Source organism: Phoca vitulina, unplaced genomic scaffold, assembly GCF_004348235.1.
Source record: "Phoca vitulina isolate PV1807 unplaced genomic scaffold, GSC_HSeal_1.0 scaffold5, whole genome shotgun sequence".
NCBI lineage: Eukaryota > Metazoa > Chordata > Mammalia > Carnivora > Phocidae > Phoca > Phoca vitulina.
This window is the reverse complement of record NW_022589708.1, coordinates 48802332-48811708: the sequence shown is the minus strand read 5'-3', so window position 1 is coordinate 48811708 and position 9377 is coordinate 48802332.

The following is a 9377-nucleotide window of genomic DNA, read 5'->3' as shown; positions in this document are numbered from 1 at the left end:
GTAATAATACCTAAGTCGTAGGTTATTATAAATACTTATAAGAAGATTCATATAAAGAGCTTAGAACACACTTCCTGGCACTTGAAAATTTCTCACTCAATCTTAACTTGCTCTCCCTCCTCTCACTTTCCACCAACCCACCTTGCTTTGTTTTTTTTCTGTGTGTGTGTGTGTGTGTGTGTGTGTGTGTGTGTGTGTGTTGGCTTTTTCCACAGCATTTTCCATCATTAAATCCCCAGGCTAAGAAAATGATCATTATTCTTTGAAATATAAAGGTGCATTCTTTCTATTTTCCTATCTCCATAAATTTCCATAAAGTTTCTTCCATAGAAATAAAAGCAAGTGGGTTCTTCCAGGGAAGATGGCTGATTAGGAGGACTCTAAGCTCACCTCATCCCACAGATACAACTACATGACACCCACATGAGTGTAAATAACCCAGACAATGACTTGAACACTGGCAGAACAAACTCTCCACAGCTAAACGTAAAGAGTCCATATCAAAATAGGTAGGAAGGGCAGAGACACAGGAACTAAATGAACCCTTGGGACTATTTGAGGGAGGGAGGGATACTGCAGGGTGAAAAAGGGAGAGGAACAGACTCTCACATTAGGTAGCCCACATAGGGAAGATGAATCCCCATATCATTTGGCTTTAAAAACCAGAGAAGCTGAATTTGTGAGTTCTTACAGTCAGTAGAGTTTAACATCTGGAAATTTAAAAATCAGCAGTCTCAGGCTCTTGGACAGTTGGGAGGACAAGAAGAAACTGAGTCCTCATACTTAGAGATAGCACAACAAAAAGACAAAGAGACAACCCTGTGGAGATAAGGTATAGAAGCAGCAGTTTGAAAAATGCCTGGGATACACAAAAGAGAGATTTATTTACTAATCTCAGAGCACACGCTGAAGGGGCAGGGATCATTGGAAGACTTCTCAAAGAACAAAAGAGCTGGCAGGGGCCATATCCCTTCCCTACCTCTAGCCTAGACACAGGGACACCTGTGGGAACAGCATAGTGCCAACACTGGCTATTTAACTTGCTAACAGTGCTCCACCCCCATGTTCTCCTATGGACATGCCTGCTCCAGTCAGGCCTCAGCTCCCTCAACAGTCCCTCTCAGACCATGCTAACACAGGTCGTCCCACCCTGGGGGTTCTCCTAAATTCCTGCCCACTCCAATACACTCTTGGCTAGAGCCCATTCAAAGTGGTGCCACAAACCTGGCAGTGTGCAATCAGCCCTGACAGGGAACAACACCACACCAAAGTTATTCATGCCTCAGGGAGAGGAGAAGATAACTACATGTACCAGTCTGACTGTGGCCCCATTCTGGGAGCAGACATCTTGTCTGACTGCAGGCTGTGCCCACTAACGAAAGCTTGTTAGGGAACAACACAAGAGAAGCACCCTGCAGTGCAGTGTTACTGCATCTCTGGCAAATGCCTGCTCCGACTCAACTCAAACCCAAGGTGGCCCTAGGCTGGCCCACTGACAATGCAGGGATCAAACCCTGCCCACAATAGGCAAAGAGAGCCATTGCAGATGACTGAACTAAAGGCAAAAGCAGTTCAGCCATAACAGCAGGGCACACCCATGAAGTACCAGTTTCTTGTGAACAGGGGACATTGCACTGCAGGGCACTATAGAATCTCTTCTCCATAAGACCAGTACTTTGAGAGCAGGAGATGTAGTTAACTTTATTAACACATAGAAATAGAAACAAGAGTTAGACAAAATGAGGAGGCAAATGAATATATCCAAATGAAAGAACAAGACAATATTATAGCGAGAGAGCTAACCAAAATGGAAATAAGTAATATGCCTAATGGAGAATTTAAAGTAATGGTCATAAAGATATGCAGTGGACTAGGAAAAGAGTGGAGGACCTAAGTGAGACCCTTAACAAAGAGATAGAAAACATAAAAAAGAACCTATTAGAGGTGAAGAACTCAATAACTGAATATAAGAGTACACTAGATGGAATAAATTCTAGACTAGAGGAAGGAAAAGAATGGATCAGTGAACAGGAGAACAGAATAATGGAAAGTAATTGAGCTGAACAAGAGAGAGAGAGAAAAAATAATAACAAATAAAAATAGACTTAGGGAACTCAGTGACACCATCAAGTATAAAATATTCACATTATAGTGATCCCAATAGGAGTAGAGAGAGAAAGGAGGCAGAGAATGTCTTATAAAATAATAGTGGAAAACCTACTGAATCTGGAAAATGAAACAAAAATCCAGATCCAGGAGGCACAGAGAGCCCCCAACAAAATCAACCCAAGGTGGTCCACACCAAGACACATAGTAATTAAAGTGGCAGAAAGTAGCCATAAAGAGAGAATTTTAAAGCAGCAAAAAAAAAAAAAAAACAAAACCAAAAACCAAAAATACAAACCACACACATGCAAAAAATACACCAGTTACATACAAGGGAAATCCCTTAAGGCTAGAAGCTTACTTTTTGGCAGAAACTTTGCAGGTCAGAAGGGTATGGCATGATATATTTAAGCTGCTGAAAGGAAAAAGCCTGCCACCAAGAATACTCTATCCAGCAAGGCTATTATTCAGAATAGGGGGAGAGACATTCAGAATAGATTCCCATACAAACAAAAGTTAAAGAAATTCATGACCACTAAACCAGCCCCATAAGAAATGTTATTGGGGACTCTGAGTGGAAAGAAAAGACCATAAGTAGAAATAAGTAAATTAGGAAGCACAAAACCAGTAACAATAAGTATATCTATAAAAGTCAGGGGATTCACAAAATAAAAGTATATAAATTATGACACCATGTACCTAAAATGTGGGAGCGTAGTAGAGTAAGAATGGGTTCAAAAGTAAGTGACCATCAACTTAATATAGACTGTCATGTGCAGAAGATGTCATATACAAACCTACTGGTAACCACAAATCAAAAACCAGTAATACATAAGTAATACATAAAAAAATACAAAAAAAATAGATGTGCAAAAGCATCCAAGTATATTACTAAAGAAGGCCAAAAAACCATGAGAAAGAGAGCAAGAAAAGAAAGGAACAGAGAACTACAAAAACAACCATAAAACAAGTAACAAATCAATAATTATTTCGAATGTAAAGGGACTAAATGGTCCAATCAAAAGACATAAGGTTGGGGAGCCTGGGCGGCTCAGTCAGTTAAGCATCTGCCTTCGGCTTAGGTCACGATCCTGGAGTCCCAGGATTGAGCCCCATGTTGGGCTCCCTGCTCAGCGGGGAGTCTGCTTGTCCCTCTGCCCCTCACCCTGCTCGTGCTCTCTCTCTCTCTCTCAAATAAATATATAAAATCTTAAAAAAATTTTAAAAAGACATAGGGTGACAGAATGGATAAAAAAGCAAGACCCATCCATATGCTGCCTACAAAAGACTCATTTCAGATCTAAAAACACATGTATATTGAAAGTGAAGAGATGGGGAAAAATTAGCATGCAAATGGAAAAGAAAAGAAAGTCAGGGTAACAATATTTATATCAGACAAAATAGACTTTAAAACAAAGACTGTAACAAGAGACAAAGACACTATATAATCATAAAGGAAGGGAACACTCTAACAAGAAGATATAATAATTATAAATATTTATGCATCTAACATGGGAGCACCCAAATACATAAAGCAGCTATTAACAAACATAAAGGAAGTAATCAATACTAATACAATAATAGTAAGGGACTTTAATATCCACTTACATCAATGGACAGATCATCCAAAGAGAAAATCAACAAGGAAACAGTAGCTTTGAATGACACGTTGGAAAAGATGGATCTAACAGATATAGTCACAACATTCCATCCTAAGTCAGCAGGATACAAATTCTTTTCAAGTGCACATAGAACATTTTCCAGAATAGATCACATGTTAGACCACAAAGCCAGTTTCAAAAAATTCAAAAAGATCAAAGTTATACCATGTATCTTTCCTGACCACAACACTATGAAATCAACCACAAGAAAAAATCTGGGAAGAACACAAATATATGGAAGTTAAATAACATGCTTCTAAACAATGAATGGATCAACCATGAAATCAAAAGGGAAAGAAAAAAAATACATGGAGAATAATGGAAATGAAAACACAAGGGTCTAAAATCTTTGGGATGCAATAAAAGTTTTTCTAAGAGGGAAGTTTATAGAAATACAGGCTTACCTCAAAAAGCAAGAAAAATCTCAAATAAACAACCATACTTTATACCTAAAGGAACTAGAGAAAGAAGAAAAAACAAAAGCTCAAATTAATATATAGAAGGAAATAATAAGGATTATAGCAGAAATAAATGAAATATAAACTTAAATAAATAAATAATAAATAGATAAAATAGATCAATGATATCAGGAGGTAGTTCTTTGAAAAGATAAACAGAATTGATAAACCTTTAGCCAGACTTATCAAAGAAAGAAATAGGACTCAAATAAACAAAATCAGAAATGAAAGAGGAGAAATAACCAACACCACAGAAATACATAAGATTATAAGAAAATATTATGAAAAATTATATGCGAACACATTGGACAACCTAGAAGATACAGATAAATTCCTAGAAATATATAACCTCCCAAACTGAATCAGAAATAAATAGAAAATTTGAACAGGTCAATTATCAGAAAGGAAATTGAATCAGTAATCAAAAAATTCCCAACAGGGGCACCTGGGTGGCTCAGTCAGTTAAACATCTGAATTTAGCTCAAGTCATGATCTCAGGGTCCTGGGATCGAGCCCTGAGTTAGGCTCCACACTCAGTGGGAAGTCTGCTTGTCCCTCTTCTTTTGTCCCTCCCCCCACTTGTGTGTGTGTTCTCTCCCTCTCTCATCTTCTCTCCCAAATAAATAAATAAAATATTAAAAAAAAAAATTCCGAACAAACAAAAGTCCAGGACCAGATGGCTTCACAGGCAAATTCTACCAAGCATTTAGAGTTAATGCCTATTCTTCTCAAACTATTCCAGAAAATAGAAGAGGAAGGAAAACTTCCAAATTCATTCTATAAGGTCACAATTGGCCCAATACCAAAGCCAGATACAGACACATCAAAAAAAAAGTGAACTACAGGCCAATATCTCTGATGAAAATAGATGCAAAAATCCTCAACAAGATATTGGCAAACGAAATCCAACAATACATTTAAAAAGTCATTCACGATGATCAAGTGGGATTTATTCCTGGGATGCAATGGTGGTTCAATATTCACAAATCAATCAACATGATACCTCATATCAATAAGAGAAAGGATAAAAACCAGATGATCATTTCGATAGATGTAGAAAAAGCACTTATAAATGTATGACATCCATTCATGATAAAAAATTCTCAACAAAGTAGGTTTAAAGGGAACATACCTCAATGTAATAAAAGCCATATATGAAAAACCCACAGCTAATATCACACTCAATGGTGAAAAACTGAGAGCTATTTCCCTAAGATCAGGAACAAGTCAAGAATACCCACTCTTAAACCACTTTTATTCAACATAGTTCCAGAAGTGCTAGTCACAGCAATCAGACAACAGAAAAGAAATAAAAGGTATTCAAATTGGTAAGGAAAAAGTAAAACTTTCACTATTTGCAGATTATATGATACTATATATAGAAAATCCTAAAGACTCCACCAAAAAACTTACAACTCATACATGATTTCAGTAAGGTTGTAAGATACAAAGTCAATGTACAGAAATCTGTTGCAGTTCTATACACTAATAATGAAGTATCAGAAAGAGAAATTAAGAAGACAATCCCATTTGTTATTGCACCAAAAATAATAAAATATCTAGGAATTAAATTAACCAAATAGGTGAAATACCTGTACTTTGAAAACTGTAAAACACTGATGAAGGAATTTGGAAAAAAAACAAAAAAACAAAGAAATGGGAACGTATTCCATGCTCATGGGTTGGAAGAATAAATATTGTTAAAATGTCCATACTCCCAAAAGCAATCTACAGATTTAATGCGATCCCTATCAAAATACCAAAAACATTTTTCACAGAACTAGAACAAATAATCCTAAAATTTATATGGAACCACAAAAGACCTCAAATAGCCAAAGCAATCTTGAAAAAGAAAAACAAAACTGGAAGTATCACAATCCTAGATTTCAAGATATACAACAAAACTGAAGTAATCAAAACATTATGGTACTGGCACAAAAATAGACAGATCAATGGAACAGAATAGAGAGCACAGAAATAAACCCACAATTACATGATCAATTAATATTCTACAAAGGAGGCAAAACTATGTAATGGGAGAAAAGACAGTCACTTCAACAACTGGTGTTGGGAAAACAGTATCATTACATGAAAAAGAATGAAAGTAGACCACTTACTTAAACTATTCACAAAAATAAGGTCAAAATGGATTAAGGACCTAAATGTGATACTTGAAACCATAAAAATGCTATAAGAGAGAACAGACAGTAATTTCTCTGACATCGATCATAGCAGCATTTTTCTAGGTATGTCTCCTGAGGCAAGGAAAACAAAAGCAAAGATAAACTATTAGGACAATATCAAAATAAAAAGATTCTGCATAGCAGAGGAAACAACCAACAAAACTAAAAGGCAACTGAACTGATGAATCATTGAACATTATATCAAAAACCAATGATGTACTACACCTTGGCTAATTGAATTTAAATAAAAAACAAACAAACAAAATTTTAAAAAATAAAATAAATAAAAGGCAACCTACAGAATAGGAGAAGATATTTGCAAATGACATATCTGATAAAGGGTTGCATATCTAAAATATATAAAGCACTTACACAACTCAACTCAAAAAACAAATAATCCAATTTAAAAATAGGCAGAAGACATGAAAGACATTTCTCCAAAGAAGACATCCAGGTGGCCAACAGACACATGAAAAGATGCTTAATATCACTCATCATCAGGGAAATGCAAGTCAAAACCACAATGAATCACCTCACACCTGTCAGAAGTGCTAGAATCAAAAAGGTAAGAAATAACAAGTGTTGGTGAGGATGTGGAGAAAAAGTAACCCTCATGCACTGTTGGTGGGAATGCAGACTGGTGCAGCTACTGTGGAAAACAGTATGGCCATTCCTCAAAAAATTAAAAACAGAACTACCATATGATCCAGTGATTTCACTACTAGGTATTTACCCAAAGGATATGAAAACACTAATTCAAAAAGATATATGCACCCCTGTTTATTGCAGCATTGTTTATAATACTCAAGATATTTGTTTCCATATCTTGGCTATTGTAAATAGTGTGTGTATATATATATACACACACACACACACACATATGTGTATATATATATATATATAAACATTACTCAGCCATGAAAAGGACATGTTTCCATATCTTGGCTACAGTAATTAATTCTATAATATATATTACATTACTCAGCCATAAAAAAGAATGAAAACTTGTAACAAATAGATCTAGAGAGTATTATGCTAAGCAAAATAAGTCAGGGAAAGACAAATACCTTATTATTTCACTCATATGCGGAATCTAAGAAACAAAATAAGTAAACAAAGAAAAAAATACATAAACCACAAAGCAGACTATTAACTGTAGAGAACAAACTGGTGGTTACCAAAGGGAAGGTGGGTGAAGGGATAGGTAACAGGTGAAGGGTTTTATAAGTACACTTATCTTCATGAGCACTGTGTAATGTATAGAATCACTATATTGTACATGTGAAACTAATTTATAAGACTGTACATTAATTATACTGGAATTAAAATTGAAACAAAAAAGAAAAAATAAAAGCAGATGGGAAAATCATTAATAATGTTCTCCCTAATGTTGTACACCTAAACCTACACAAACATTTTTGTCAATTATATCTCAGTAAAACTGGAAGAAAAAAAAACTAAAAAGCAAACAAACAAAACAAATAATTCAACCTACTATGAATCATTAAAGACATACTGTTTTTGGTGAGGATTGGGAAAAATGATGATGATGATGATGATGCTGCTGTTTTCCCTAGCCCATTAGTAAGTGAGCAGCAAAGGTTTAAATTTGCCTGTGTTTTTTCTATGATATAGCACAAAACAAATATAAGTAAAGATTCAGTATTTGTCATTTGATATACTTCTTATCTTCTGGAAATACTGCCTTCTCAACCCTTCATTGTAAGACTTAAGCATTATCATTATAAAAATTGCTATTATCTACAAATATTTTCCCCAGAATCACACCCAAGTTGGTATACGTAATATCTTGAGTCATTTTTAACAGTCAATCTAGTGCTATGGATTAATATCCTAAAGAAAACAAAGGTCATGTACTAAATTACAACAGATGAAAACTACATGCAGTCAAAAATGATTTTGGCAACACCTATCTGAAAGTTGTTACTGAATTTTGCTACTTAGCAGGATGCTGTCAAATAATTTATTAACAAACAAAAATCAGAGAAGTGAATCAAAAAATCTCAGCATGTCCTTTGGAAGGCCAACAATCTGACATCCATGTTAAATTATACTCCAGACAAAGCTGAAGAAGGATGGTGCCATTCACCCCTATATGCATGAAACTCAGATTTGCTATAGCAGCCTTATCCTATAAGTGTTTTCTCAGTATGCTATAGATAATATTAAGTGGTAAAGCAGTATCAGCTATAAAGACATCATAAATTAGAATTTAGCATTAGTGTTTCTAAGTTTGCAGGTCTATAGAAATTATTTTTAAAAGAAAGTAAAAATTAGGAATTAATGATAAATTCTGTGGTAAACTCTGAAGAGCAAAAGGAAAAGAATGTATGTTCAGTAGACAGACTAAAATGCCTTTGGAACAAAGTAACTCATTTTTGTTGTCCCCTAAAAACTTGGATGTAAGCTATTATTATGAAACTTGTACAAATGGCCTTATTTCCTTTTTATAAACAAACAAAAAAAGGTAGACCAAACCAAACTAACAAAACTAAACTAAACTAAAAATGTTATGAAGCACAGCTAGAAGCCAAAATGAATTCAATTAGTGTCTAATGTTAAACACAATATAGCTTTCAATCACATGTAAAGTAGCTTCAGTCCAATGAAATTCAAAGAAAAACTGCTTGATAGAAATGGCACGTTTCAATACTAATATAACACTAGATAGGTACATAGACAATTGTAATTAAATTTTAAAGCTGATAAAAAGTCTTTTTATGTAACTTAAAGAAATGTTTTGTTTAGATATGCTTTTGTTTTTTACTATTACCAAGTAGACAATAATGGTTCTTGATTTTTTTTTACCATAAATATGGCAGCTGAAACTAGTATCTGTCTTCATATTAAATACAATCATATTCAAATATTCTGAAGGAATTTGCAGACTCCATTTTGTGACTGATTTTCTCTGGCTTTTTTTTTTTTTTTTTTTTTTTTTTTTTTTT